The following is a 14,167-nucleotide window of genomic DNA, read 5'->3' as shown; positions in this document are numbered from 1 at the left end:
GAATCTCCTGCTAACTGAATCAGCCACCAAAGCGTTCAGCAGCCCTGTGTTTACCTCATTTTAAAAAGACCAAGGCGATACATTAATATTCTATACATAGCTTACCAACTGGAAGGTAAAACAGAAGAGGAGACAAGCTATTAAGATTAAAGGCAGTGGTGAGATTCGGAACAACAAGTATAACATTTGTTAGAAATTAGAGGAATTCTACTCCAAACACAGTAGAAGACTATACCAGATACATTAGACACATCCTTTGCTTTTACTCTAGGAATAACTTGTGTGGAAGAGAAAATATTGGCTGTTGTACAAGGCAAGACGTTCACCTGCTGAAATCCTGTTCTACAGAACTAATTAAAGACTAGTAACACTGTTCTTCTGCATGCACACAAGGCTCAAACCAGGGAAGCTTTGCTACCTGGAGCATTGTGAACAGGAGTTTGCTAACAGATATCAAAGGAGTACGTGGAGTTTAGCAAGGAAGAAACCTTATAGAGTGTGGGAGGCAAACAAATGGTCCCCCTTTATCACAAAGGAGACACCCAGCATAAGGAGAAGGTGAGTACTACCCCACTTTTGTAATTTTCTTGGAAGGCAGAGCTTAAAACCTTTAATTAGCTGACAATTAGCTGGCAGAGAGCCAGCGTGGTATAGTGGCTAGAGTGCTGGACTAGGACCGAGGAGACCCGAGTTCAAATCCCCATTCAGCCATGAGACTTGCTGGGTGACTCTGGGCCATTCACTTCTCTCTCAGCCTAACCTACTTCACAGGGCTGTTGTGAGGAGAAACTTAAATATGTAGTATACCTCTCTGGGCTCCTTGGAGGAAGAGGGGATATAAAATGTAAAAAATAAAAAAAAATAAAAAATTGCAGCTAAGACCTAGCTTTCAAGTAAACAAGTTCTATATATTCTAAATGGCCAATAAAACTAGTTATGAAAGTAGAAGGCAGCAGTGAAGTGGGTGCTTCCCAGTGTATTGCACAGAATGTTGCATGTATGACTATCTGCCTGAGGGTCAGAAGTCATGGGTGTGTGCTTGGTAGAAAGAACTCATGGCTCTCAGGGAACAGGTTTGTTCTCTCAAAGCCAAGGTGGCTCACCTGGAGAAGATCAGAGAGTTATGTGGATGAGAAATATGTGAGGAGGAGGACGTATGTGGGAAGAGAGCTGGTCTTGTGGTAGCAAGTATGAATCCTCCCCTTAGCTAAGCAGGATCTGCCCTGGTTGCATTTGAATGGGAGACTACATGTGAGCACTGCAATGCATTCCCCTTAGGAGATGGGGCTGCTCTGGGAAGAGCACCTCCATGCTTGCATGCAGATGCCAGAAGTTCACTCCCTGGCAGCATCTCCAAACAGAGGTGTATCTAGGGAAAATAGCGCCTAGGGCAAGCACTGAAATTGCGCCCCCTGTCCAAACATCTGACAGCCATCTTTCAGATAACTTTACCATATCAGCTGAAAAATACAAGTCAAGCTTGTTCATCTTTTAATATTTCAAAAACGTTAGCAGCGGATGTAGCCAGACCAAAAAAAATGCTGGAAAACTACAAATTTCAGTATGCTGGGGCCATGAAATACCCAAATACTATGTGGAGGTGTACTTGGAAAACTAAACAGAAGTGCCTGTCTAAATCTCTACTATGCATTGTAGCATCACTATTACATAAGTTTTAAAAATAAATGGAGAATTTGCCTTTCCCCAGATACTCTGAAAATAATTAAAGGATATGCAGAGTAAACTGTGTCACTGACTGGAATATATTCTAGTATTTCAGAAAGTCAGTTAAAATGAGAGAAAGAGAGCAAGAAACTCTCTATACATAGTGCCAAACTGAATATGTGTACAGTGACTTATATTAATTTTTTAAAAAACATTTTAACTGTAGCCTCTTCGGAGGGCTTCCGAAAGGCCTTGGGGGGTCTGCAAAGGTTCCCCCTCCCCCCGCTGGCCTCTAGGGCCTCACAGGGATCATTTGAGCATGTGCGGTGATCATATAGATATAGATATAGATATAGATATATGGCTGCTGAAAACAAAATGGCCACCGTGCATGCTCAAATGGCTTCTGTGAGGCCTGGCATGGCCTAGGGCCTCACAGAGGTTATTTGATCATGTGCAGTGGCCATTTTGTTTTTGGTGGTCTTTTAAAAAAAAATTTAAAATCGCACCCCTCCTTCAAGTGGCGACCGGGGCACATACCCTGCCTGCCCTACCCTAGATACACCCCTGTCTCCAAATTAAGTGTGAGAGAGACTCCTGCCTGCAACCCTGGAGAAGCCACTGCCAATCTGCCAGAGTTATAGGAACATAGGAAGCTGCCATATATTGAGTCAGACCATTGGTCTATCTAGTTCAGTATTGTCTTCACAGACTGGCAGCCACTTCTCTAAGGTTGCAGGCAGTATTCTCTCTCAGCCCTATCTTGGAGAAGCCAGGGAGGGAACTTGGAACCTTCTGCTCTTCCCAGAGTGGCTCCATCCCCTGAGGGGAATATCTTGCAGTGCTCACACATCAAGTATCCCATTCATATGCAACCAGGGCAGACCCTGCTTAGCTATGGGGACAAGTCATGCTTGCTACCACAAGACCAGCTCTCCTGTCCTAGATGGTTAGATGGTCCAATGGTCTGACTCGGTATAAAGCAGATTCCTATGTTCCTATCTTCCTATGTTCCTATGAGACCCTCAGGTATGTGATAAAGGCATCCCACTCCCAGGCCATCAGCTCCTCTGCTGTCAAGGAGAATGAGGTTCTCAGGGAAGAAGGACATCAGTCTGAGGAAAAGGGGAAAGCTCCCTTAGAAGGGACCCCACCTTGGATGATGCGCCCATATCCTCTCACCCAGAGGTCACTCCTCCAGGGCTTGGGGCCTCCTAGTAATGGGTGATTTGATAATTAGGAACATAGTGGGTGTGTGACCTGCATCTAGACCACATGATGACTTGCCTGCCTGGTGCAAAGGTTGTGGATGTCATGCAGCATCAGGTAAGCTTTTAGGCAATGCTGGGGAGGAGTCAGATGTTGTGGTGCACCAACAATGTTGGGGAAAGTAGTTGGAATGGAAGCCAAAATTAGGCTGCTAGGCAGCATATTGAAGTCCAGGACCATCAGGATAGCGATCTCTGAAGTGCTACCTGTTCAATGTGCAGGGCCAGCAAGCTGAGAGGTCTCAATGTGTGGATTAGGGATGTGCACGGTCCGGAGCAGTCCGGACCGGCACCGAAGGGGGGCCTTACTTTAAGGGCGGGGAGGGCTTACTTACCCCTCCCGCCTCTTTGTTCCCTCCAGCGCCCGTATTCCACAGAATAACGGGGCGCTGGAAACCAGCCGCCCCCACTGCCGCCTCCCCCTGCCGCGGGCAGATTTGGCCAGAAACTAAAGGTACAAATGCCGCCGCCGTCGCCCGCCAGCCCTCCCTCCCTCCCAGCCACCCACCCGCCCGCCCGAGTCCTCACCCGATCTCTTGGGGGGGAAAGAGAGGACCTAGCGAACAAAGCTCCTCTCGCTAGGAAGTCCTGTAGCATACTGAAGAAGCTTTGTGCGCGCGCGCGCGCGCATGCGCACGCCACAAAGCACGCCGATCGCCAGAGGCTCGGTCTACCTGCCGGGAAAAGGCCGGGTAGACCGGCGATCGGAGGCCCGGTCTACCCGGCCTTTTCACGGCGGGTAGACCGGGCCTCCGGCGATCGGCATGCTTTGCGGCGTGCACATGCGCACACGTGCAAAGCTTCTTCAGTATGCTACAGGACTTCCTAGCGAGAGGAGCTTTGTTCGCTAGCTCCTCTCGTTTTTTTCCAAGAGATCGGGTGAGGACTCGGGCAGGCGGGCGGGCGGCTGGGAGGGAAGGAGGGCTGGCGGGCGACGGTGGTGGCATTTGTACCTTTAGTTTCTGGCCAAATCTGCCCGCGGCGGGGGGGGGGGCGGCTGGTTTCCAGCGCCCCGTTATTCTGTTGAATACGGGCGCTGGAGGAGGCAAACAGGAGGGAGGGGTAAGTAAGCCCTCCCCGCCCTTAAAGCAATACCCCCCACCCAGACCCGAACCAGCCAGGGCCGAACCGGTCCGGCAGTTCAGCCATTCTTCAGAATGGCCGCCAGACCGGTTCGGACACACCCCTAGTGTGGATGAGATGGTGGTGCCAGGAGGGGTTTAGATTTGTTAGGCACTGGGATACATTTTGGGGCAAGCAAAGCCTGTACAAAAAGGATGGGCTACACTTGAACCAAGATGGAACCAGACTGCCGGCACTTAAAATAAAAAAGCTTGCAAAGCAGCTTCTAAAATGATACCTGGAGGTTTGCTGACAGGAACTGGGTAGTCTCTGGTTCGGCAAGCAAAATCCCCTAAGGTGTGAGGTTGCAAACATTTCAGATAAACCAGAAGGGGACAGAATAGAACTAGGAGTAGAGCAGACAAAAGCACATGACAGCTGGTCAAAAAAGGTCAAATGATGGTAAGGGAGATAGCACATGCCAACACCAGGTAAGGGACTCAGGTGTTTATATACCAATGCCAGAAGCCTCCAAGCTGAGATGGGCAAGCTGGAGTGCTTGGTTGCGAATGAAAACATAGATATAGTGGGCATAACAGAAACGTGGTGGAACGGTGAGAACCAGTAGGACACTGTTATTCCTGGATACAAAGCCTACAGAAGGGACAGGGAGGGCAGATTGGGGGTGGAATAGCATGATTATCGAGACCCATTTCAAACTGGCTTTCAGCAGGGCTATGGGGTGGAGACTGCCTTGGTTAGCCTGATGGATGATCTCCAATTGGGAATTGACAGAGGAAGTGTGACTCTGTTGGTCCTTTTGGATCTCTTGGCGGCTTTTGATACTATCGACTATAGTATCCTTCTGGAACGTCAGAGGGAGTTGGGAGTGGGAGGCACTGTTTTACTGTGGTTCCGCTCCTATCTCTCGGACAAGTTCTAGATGGTGTCGATTTGGAGATTGTTGCTCTTCAAAATCTGAGCTTAAGTATGGTGTCCCTCAAGGCTCCGTACTCTCTCCAATGCTTTTTAACATCTACATGAAACCGCTGGGAGAGATCATCAAGGGATTTGGAGATGGGTGTTATCAGTATGCTGATGACACCCAGATCTACTTCTCCATGTCAGCTTCTTCAGGTGATGGCATATCCTCCCTAAATGCCTGCCTGGAAGCAGTAATGGGCTGGATGAGGGAGAATAAACTGAAGCTGAATCCAGATAAGACGGAGGTACTTATTGTGCGGGGTCAGAACTCCAGAGACGATTTTGATCTATCTGTTCTGGATGGGGTCACACTTCCCCAAAAGGAACAGTTCCGCAGTCTGAGAGTACTTCTGGATCCACACCTCTCCTTGGTTTCTCATGTTGAGGCGGTGGCCAGGGGTGCTTTCTATCAGCTTTGGCTGATACGCCAGCTGCGTCCATTTCTTGAGCTCAATGACCTCAAAACTGTGGTACATTTGTTGGTAACCTCCAGATTTAACTTCTGTAATGCACTCTACGTGGGGCTGCCTTTGAATGTAGTCCTGAAACTTCAGTTGGTTCAGAATGCAGCAGCCAGGCTGGTCTCTGTGTCATCTCGGAGAGACCATGTTACTCCTTTGCTGCTGGAGTTACACTGGCTGCCGATAGGTTTCTGGGCAAAATACAAAGTGCTAGTTATAACTTATAAAGCCCTAAATGGCTTAGGTCCTGGGTATTTAAGAGAGCGTCTTTTTCACTACAAAACCCACCGCTCATTGAGGTCATGTGAGGAGGTCCATCTCCAGTTACCACCAACTCGTTTGGTGGTCACACAGAGACGGGCCTTCTCAGCTGCTGCCCCGAGATTGTGGAATGTGCTCCCTGCTGAGTTACAATCGTCCCCATCTCTGGCTATTTTTAAAAAAACATTTGAAAACTTTTTTTTTACCCAAGCCTTCTCAGGTTTTTAATTTTAAAATACTGTTTGTTAATTTTATGGTTTTTAAATTATTGTATTGTTTTAACTTTTATATACGTGTTATATGTTGCATTGTTTTAATTTTTAGCTGCCCAGAGACGTATGGGCGCCCAGAGACTTATGGACGTATGGGATATAAATTTAACAAACAAACAAACAAACAAACAAAATGTTAAAGAAGGGGTAGAATCCAACAAGCTATAAAACCTAGGAGGACTGGAGTCCTCCAAAGAAACATTATGGGTGACAACTAGTGATGTGCATGGACCGGTCCGGAGGCCATTCTACAGGCCTCCAGACGGTCTGATTTTGGGGCGGTTTGAGGTTCGCATGCCAGGTTGGGGGTTCCTTTAAGGGCAGGGGGAGGGTGTACTTACACCTCAAGCCGCTTTCCCCCCACTGGCGCGCGCTATTTTTGTAAGACTTGGGGTGGCAGGATACCTCCCTGCCGCCCCTTCCCCCTCTCGGCAGCAAAAGGCTTCAGAAAGCCTTTTGCGCGTGTGCGTGACGCAGAGATGTGGCACGCACGCACATCGCGTAAACGTGATGTGTGCACATGCAAAAGGCTTTCTGAAGCCTTTTGCTGCCGAGAGGGGGAAGGGGTGGCCGGGAGGCATCCTGCCGCCCCAAAGGCTTACAAAAATAATGTGCGCCGGCAAGGGGAAAGTGGCAGGAGGAGTAAGTACACCCTCTCCCCACCCTTAAAGGAACCCCCACCCCAGTGCCAGACCGCAGCTCCACAGATCTGTGCACATGCCTAATGACAAGAAGACTGAAGGAGAGGTCTCAAGCAGTTTTCTCTCTATTTTTTTTTTCATCTGTATGTGGAATGAATTTTGTTCTGGCAGCAGTACGAAGGTAGTGTGTGCGCACATGCATTCAGAGTGGGGCCTTCCTGATTCTTAGCGGAATCTAAAATGAACTGAGCAGACATCAAAAAATGTGTGAGCACACACACACACCTTAGAAGGAACACTGGTCTGAAGCAAGAGACCTCTCAGAGCAGGGATTCTCATCGTTGGGTCCCCAGATGTTTTTGGACTTCAACTCCCATAATCCCCAACCAAAGGCCACTGGGGCTAGGAATTATGGGAGTTGAAGTCCAATAACATCTGAGGACCCAACATTGAGAATCCCTGTCTCAGAGGTCTCATGCAAGAGATCTCACAGCAAGAGAGGTCTCAAGTTACTAGGGACATGCTGTCGCCCTCTGGATGAAAATGCTGAAATTGAGCTGGAGTTGGAGAAACAAATCAGAGAGGTGTCAAAGACAGACAGAACTGTAATAATGGGTGGCTTCAACTACCCACACATAGGCCACCTTTGGACGTAATGCCAAACTGGAGGCAAACGTGCCCAAGATTGGAGATTGTGGCCATCCAAATGCATGAAACCGCGGTTTCACAACCTAACCGCAGGTCGGTTTTCAATGCCAAACCTGAATGTAACCTTCAGTTTGTAGTGAGTTTCGCAGCTGAAACCTCAGGTTGCAAAGGGTCATCATTTTGTCCTAATTCTACCACTGCCACAACCTGGGTTTTGTGCTGTGGCTGCTCCCAAAACCATAGAGAGCTCAGCGCCCATCTATGCACTCCTCTTGTCATTGCCTGGCAGCAAGGAGGACACATCCCTAGCTTTAATGCATTGACAGGGAGAGGTCCATTGTGGAGGAAGCCCGCTTTCCACTGCATCTTATATTCCCCCCCTTGTCAGTCTGCACAAAAAGGATGGGATGACAAGACAGAGCGGAGAGCTGGTCTTGTGGTAGCAAGCATGACTTGTCCCCTTAGCTAAGCAGGGTCCACCATGGTTGCATATGAATGGGAGAATAGAAGTGTGAGCACTGTAAGATATTCCCCTCAGGGGAAGAGCAGAAGGTTTCAAGTTCCCTCCCTGGCTTCTCCAAGATAGGGCTGAGAGAGATTCCTGCCTGCAACCTAGGAGAAGCCGCTGCCAGTCTGTGAAGACAATACTGAGCTACATAGACCAATGGTCTGACTCAGTATATGACAGCTTCCTATGTTCCACATCGCGAGAGGTCTCCAGCAATTCTGGACTGCAGAAATGTGTGAACAAACACATGAAGTACTGGTGGCATCAGGAATTGGGGAACTCAGCTGTTTCCAAGCAAAGGTCACACATGCCAGGATGGTGACACCTCATTGCTTGGCAAAAATGCCAAAGTGCTGACTCCGTGCAGAAACCTGCCGAAACCCTGCCCATGCAAACCTTCAAGTTGTCTCTGTTTTTACTTTACTGGACAACACATATCCCCACAAGACCATAGTCTGTATCTGTCCATTTCCTTTTATTCCTTTAGCAACCTGCAACACACACCTTGACACATCACCCAGGATGCAGGAACTTTGATCTCACTTACCATGCAAAACCTCTTGACAGCTTCCTTCCAGGGGAGGGGGAGGCCGAGGCCACATGCATAAGGAACCCTGTCATTAAAAACACACCTGATGCAGTGTGGCTGCCCAGCAAGAGATCCTTTCAAACGTGTCAAAAGGTGATCAATAGTTCCTTTTAGGTGTACAATAAATCAAGAGTTTCCTGTAGTGTGTCACAAGATCAGTTCTTACATTTACTCAATCTTGCTACTGCTCCAAAAGATCAATTCTTGCTGTTATTCGCTGTTACTCATTACTTATCTCAATTACTATGTTTTCCTCCTGGCTGATGGGCGTGATCTTTTTTGAAAAAAGCTATCATTGAATGGGCATTTTGAAGCACATTCCAATCGTGGTCACACCCATCAGGCAGGATGAAAACTGTGACACCCTTCAGCTACAATCTTGGGACTCTTTCATTGCCATTGTGTGTTTCTTTATTGTTAATACATCCATACAATTGTCCATTTTGTGAATTACCACAGATGTGTAAGGAACTTGTTTGTATGGCATTTTTTTTTAATACAATGGTTTTCTGGTAATACGATATTGATTTATGGTGTGTAATTTTTCAACAGACTACTATACACGGTTTATATACATATTCTATGTATATGATCTCTTTCTTTATGACCTGTGTGTCCTTATTTTTCACGTGTGTGTGTGAACCAACAGGATTGGGCCAATTCCAGCAGCACCACAGCAGCAAACCCATTTAACTGGCCACCCTTGAAAATGAGGTTCCAGGAGATAGCACTCCCTTAACCTCATTTTTCTGATCATCCGGCAGCCGTGGCTGCCAGACTGCGGGGAGGGAAGGGGAGGGGGATCCCCATGATGCACTGTGCACTTGCATGGTACATCATGGTATTTCTGGGGGCCGGGACAACACATCCCGGCCCCTGACCCTCCCCACTGCCCTGAATATTGATCCATCTAGCTCAGTATTGTCTTCAGATTGGCAGTGGCTTCTCCAAGGTTACAAAGAGGAGTCTCTCTCACCCCTATCTTGGAAAGGCCAGGAAGCCTACCCATACATATAACTCATTTAGATTTTTCAGTGGCCATCACGTTGGCTAACTTGCATTCCCCGCCCCCTTAGACACTTAGCTGTGTTAGTTAATGCTTACTTTTTTCCAGCATGAGAACTGATACTGTGCAGAGCGACATCCACGCATGCAACCACCCAAGTTAAGAACATAAGAACAGCCCTGCTGGATCGGGCACAAGGCCCATCTAGTCCAGCATCCTGTTTCACACAGTGGTCCACCAGATGCCTCTGCGGAGCCCACAGGCAAGAAGTATGTGCATGCCCTCTCTCCTGCTGTTGCTCCCCTTGAGAGGCATCGTGCCTCTGAGGCTGGAGTTGGCCCACAGCCATCAGACTAGTAGCCATTGATAGATCTGTTCTCCATGGATGTGTCTAAGCCCCTTTTAAAGCCATCCAAGCTGGTGGCCATCACCACATCCCATGGCAAAGAATGACATAGATTAATTATGCACTGTGTGAAAAAGTACTTCCTCTTGTCGGTCCTAAATTTCCCAACCTTCAGTTTCATGGGGTGACCCTTGGTTCTAGTGTTGCGAGACAGGGAGAAAAACGTCTCTCTATCCACCCTCTCTCCATGCATATTTTTATACACCTCTATCATGTCTCCCTCTTTTCCAAGGTAAAGAGCCCCAGATGTTGTAGCCTGAAAGTGCTCCAGTTCCCTGTTCATCTTATTTGCCGTTTTCTGCACCTTTTCCAGTTCTACAAATTCCTTAAGATATGGTGACCAAAGCTGTATGCAGTAGTCCAGATGTGGCCATACCATAGATTTGTATAAGGGCATTATTATTTTAATTGTATAAGGGCAGTTTTATTTTCATTCCCATTCCTAATGACTCCTAGCATGGAACTAGTCTTTTTCACAGCTGATGTGCACTAAGTCAACACTTTCAATGAGCTGTCCACCATGATCCCAAGATCTCTCTCCTGGTCAGTCACTGACAGCTCAGATCCCATGAGCATACATGTGAAGGGGAGTGGGGATTGCCCCAATATGCATCACTTTATACTTGCTTACATTGAACCGCATTTGCCATTTTGTCACCCACTCCCCATTTGGAGAGATCTTTTTGCAGCTCCTCACAATCTGTTTTGGATTTCACTACCCTAAATAGTTTAGTGCCATCTGCAAATTTGGCCACGTCACTGCTTACCCCCTCCAGATCATTTATGAACATGTTAAAGAGCACGGGTCCCAGTACCGATCCCTGGGGGACCCCAATTCCTACCTACTTCCTTTGTGAAAAATGTCAATTTAAGTTTTTCCCTACTGTTTCCTGTCCTTCAGCCAGTTACTGATCCACACATGAACCTGTCCCCTTATCCCCTGACTGCTAAGTTTACTCCAAAGCCATTGGTGGGGAACTTTAGCAAAAGCTTTTTGGAAGTCCAAATATACTAGGTCAACCGGATCACCTTTATCCACACACTTGTTTACACTCTCAAAGAACTCCAAAAGGTTCGTGAGGCAAGACTTGCCAGTGCAGGTCATGCTGGTTCTCCTTCAGCAAGGCCTGTTCTTCTATGTTTCATAATTTTGTCCTTAAGTACACTTTCCATCAATTTACCCGGCACTGAAGTTAAGCTGACCAGCCTGTAATTTCTGAGATTCCCCCCCGGATCCCTTTTTGAAAATTAGAGTCACATTGACTACTTTCCAGTCCTCTGGTACAGAGCCTGATTGTAAGAAGTTACATATTTTTACTAAGTTAGGTGCTGCACTTTATACTGCATTTATAGATCTGAAATCGGCATTTGATTCCATATCAAGAGACAGGCTCTGGCAAAAACTAATAGATTTGGAAATTGATAAGAGATTACTATTATTAATTTATAAACTATATGAGAAGTCTCGATTGCGGGTCCGCTGCAACCAGTATGGTTATTTAACGTCAGATGTTCCAACTAGTAAAGGGGTAAAGCAGGGTTGTATTTTGGCACCTACTTTATTTAACATCTATATCAACTCAGTGGTGAGCTGTTTATCTGACATGTCTATGCACCCTCCAAAACTGGCACAGAAACACATTGCAGTCCTGCTGTATGCAGACGATATGATCCTTTTATCCCAGACGCCCATAGGACTACGTCGAGCACTAGCACAATTAAGTTCAATTTGTAACAGAGAGATGATAGAGGTAAACCACCAAAAGACAAAAGTTTTGGTGTTTGCTAAACGGCCAAAGAGATATACTTGGCACATGAATGGGAACACAATTGAACAAGTTCAATCTTATAAATACTTAGGTGTTGTATTCCACTCATCTGGTTCCCGTATTGTGCATCAAAAACATATTATTCAGAGCGCCCAATTATCAATCAATCTGATCAAACCATTTTATTTTTCACGGGGAGCTTTGTACATCCCTGTTGCAATAAAATTACTATTGGCCAAAGTGTATCCTCAGATAATGTATGGTGCACAATTGGGCCCATTTAGTAATTTTGCTCCGTTAGAAACACTGCAAACTAAGTTCATAAGAACTATATTACAGCTGCCATGTTGTGTCCCAAATACTGTTATTAGAAGGGAGGTGGGTCTGGTTAGATTTGAATCCCATTATTGGAGATCTATCATACTCTACTGGTTAAAATTGGTTTTCACGAAAGTCAGCTTAGTGCATTTAATTTTGGAAGACTCCTTTAAATCCAATTGGAAATTGGCAATTACAGAAAAACTTCTATTATATGGATTCTCTCATGAAGATTTTATTAGATTAGGTTTCGATCAGGCCAGAAGAGAAATTGTGCAACGTATCCATGACGTGGAGTTGCAGATGGATCATGCAAAGTTACTGAGTAGCATTTACATAGGTAGTCAGTGCACCGAGCTCAAGCCTGCTACATATCTAAGTAGCATTTTAATTCCAACATTTAGACGAGCTCTAACACTTGCCCGTGTAAATGCTCTCCCAACAGCTGTGCTCCATGGGAGATTCCAGGGTATACCATACGCATCAAGATTATGCCCTTGTGAATCTGGTAACGTTGAAACAACTGCTCACGTTTTACTGCATTGTGAATATTACAGACATAAGACGCCAACAAATTGCCCTACTTTTGATTAATTTTCCGGGTCGTGGAGAGTATTTCTATTTAAACTATTTGCTCACTAATCCTAATCCGGATGTTATTCATATCGTGGCCAAATATTGTTATATAATATGCCAAATGAGTATAAATGTAGTCTGATTTTATATTATCATCTTATTGTTATTATCATTATTATTTTAATATTGTTGTATTGCTGGTCTACGACCGAAATAAAGTTTTACATTACATTACTAAGAGATCAGCAATTTCACATTTGAGTTCCTTCAGAACTCTTGGGTAGATGCCAGCTGGCCCTGGCAATCTGTTAATTTTTAGTTTTTCCAGACAGTTTAGAACATCTTCCCTTGTCACCTCAAAGTGGCCCAGTTCTTCAGCCATTAAACCTGAAAAACTCAATTCTGAATAGGGTATATGGTCAATATCCTCCGCTGTGAAGACAGATGCAAAGAACTCACTCAGCTTCTCTGCAATCTCCTTATCTTCCCTTAATAATCCCTTTCACACCCTAATCCTCTAAGGGGCCAATCGCTTCCCTGGCGAGTTTTCTATTTCTGATATATTTAAAGAGGTTTTTGTTATTCCGCTTGACACTTCTAGGTGTATGCTTCTCCAACCCTCTTTTTGCATCCCTTAGTGCATTTTGCATTTCTTTTGCCAGCATTTATGTTCCTTCCTGTTCTCATTTGGGCAGGACCTCCATTTTCTAAAGGATGTCTCCTTCCCTTTTATAGCTTCCCTGACTCTACTTGTTAGTCATGCTGGCATCCTCCTGAACTTGTTGGTACCTTCCCTCCTTCTTGGTATATATTCTAACTGTGCTTCCCACATTGCAGAAGAAAAGCAATACGTTTCACCAAAAACCACCATTAAAAGATCACATCACAAGGCATCAGTACACAGCTGGGCAAGTGGGATACTTGATGCAGAATTGAGACCTTTGTTGTATAGAGAAGCCACCTAACGGCACAGTGCTAAAGCAATCTGCCTAGAGAGCAGGAGGCTGATGATTCAAATCCCCACTAGTGCGTCCCACAATATGGGTGAGAAACTCCTATATTGGGCAGCAGAAATATAAGGAGGTGCTCAAAAGGCATCATCTCATACTGCATGGGAGAAGGCAATGGTAAACAACTCCTGTATTCTACTAAGAAAGTCACATGACTCTGTGGTCTCCAAAAGTCAACACCGACTTGACAGCACAATCTTTCCTTGTTTAGAGAGAAATTACAATAGTGTTAAATATTGACACTAGGCATCATTTTGCTCAAGCTACAATTAGCACGCCTATCACACATTAAATGTATCTTTTGAGAACTGTATGGCTAGAATAAGAATCTTATGTGAACTTGAACATGTACATACAATTATAATATGCACTTCAAGAGTTAACACTGAATGCCCAGGGGCTTTTTTGTATGGGGCAGTAAATAAATGTACTAAATAAACTATGCTTTCTGGAAAAGAGCTCATCTCCAAAGACTGGTGGAAGGAGTCCCACAAAGGGCGGGGGGGGGGGGGAGATACCTGGGAAATTGGACTCTCCATGTCTGTGTGAACCTAGCAGTTCTGGGAGATTATAGGACAGCCTTATTCTTGACCTGGCAGTTTTTGCTACATAAAATGAAACTCTTCTCCTGCCCCCTGAAGCATAGATTTTGCTTTATTAATGTGGAATCTTTGGCACTCAAAATTTATTCCCACTATAGTACTAAAACAATGCTGTTGCTCT

The sequence above is a fragment of the Hemicordylus capensis genome, chromosome 1, assembly GCF_027244095.1.
Source record: "Hemicordylus capensis ecotype Gifberg chromosome 1, rHemCap1.1.pri, whole genome shotgun sequence".
NCBI classification, from domain to species: Eukaryota; Metazoa; Chordata; class Lepidosauria; order Squamata; family Cordylidae; genus Hemicordylus; species Hemicordylus capensis.
The sequence above is the reverse complement of the archived record's forward strand: the minus strand, read 5'-3'. Positions refer to the sequence as shown.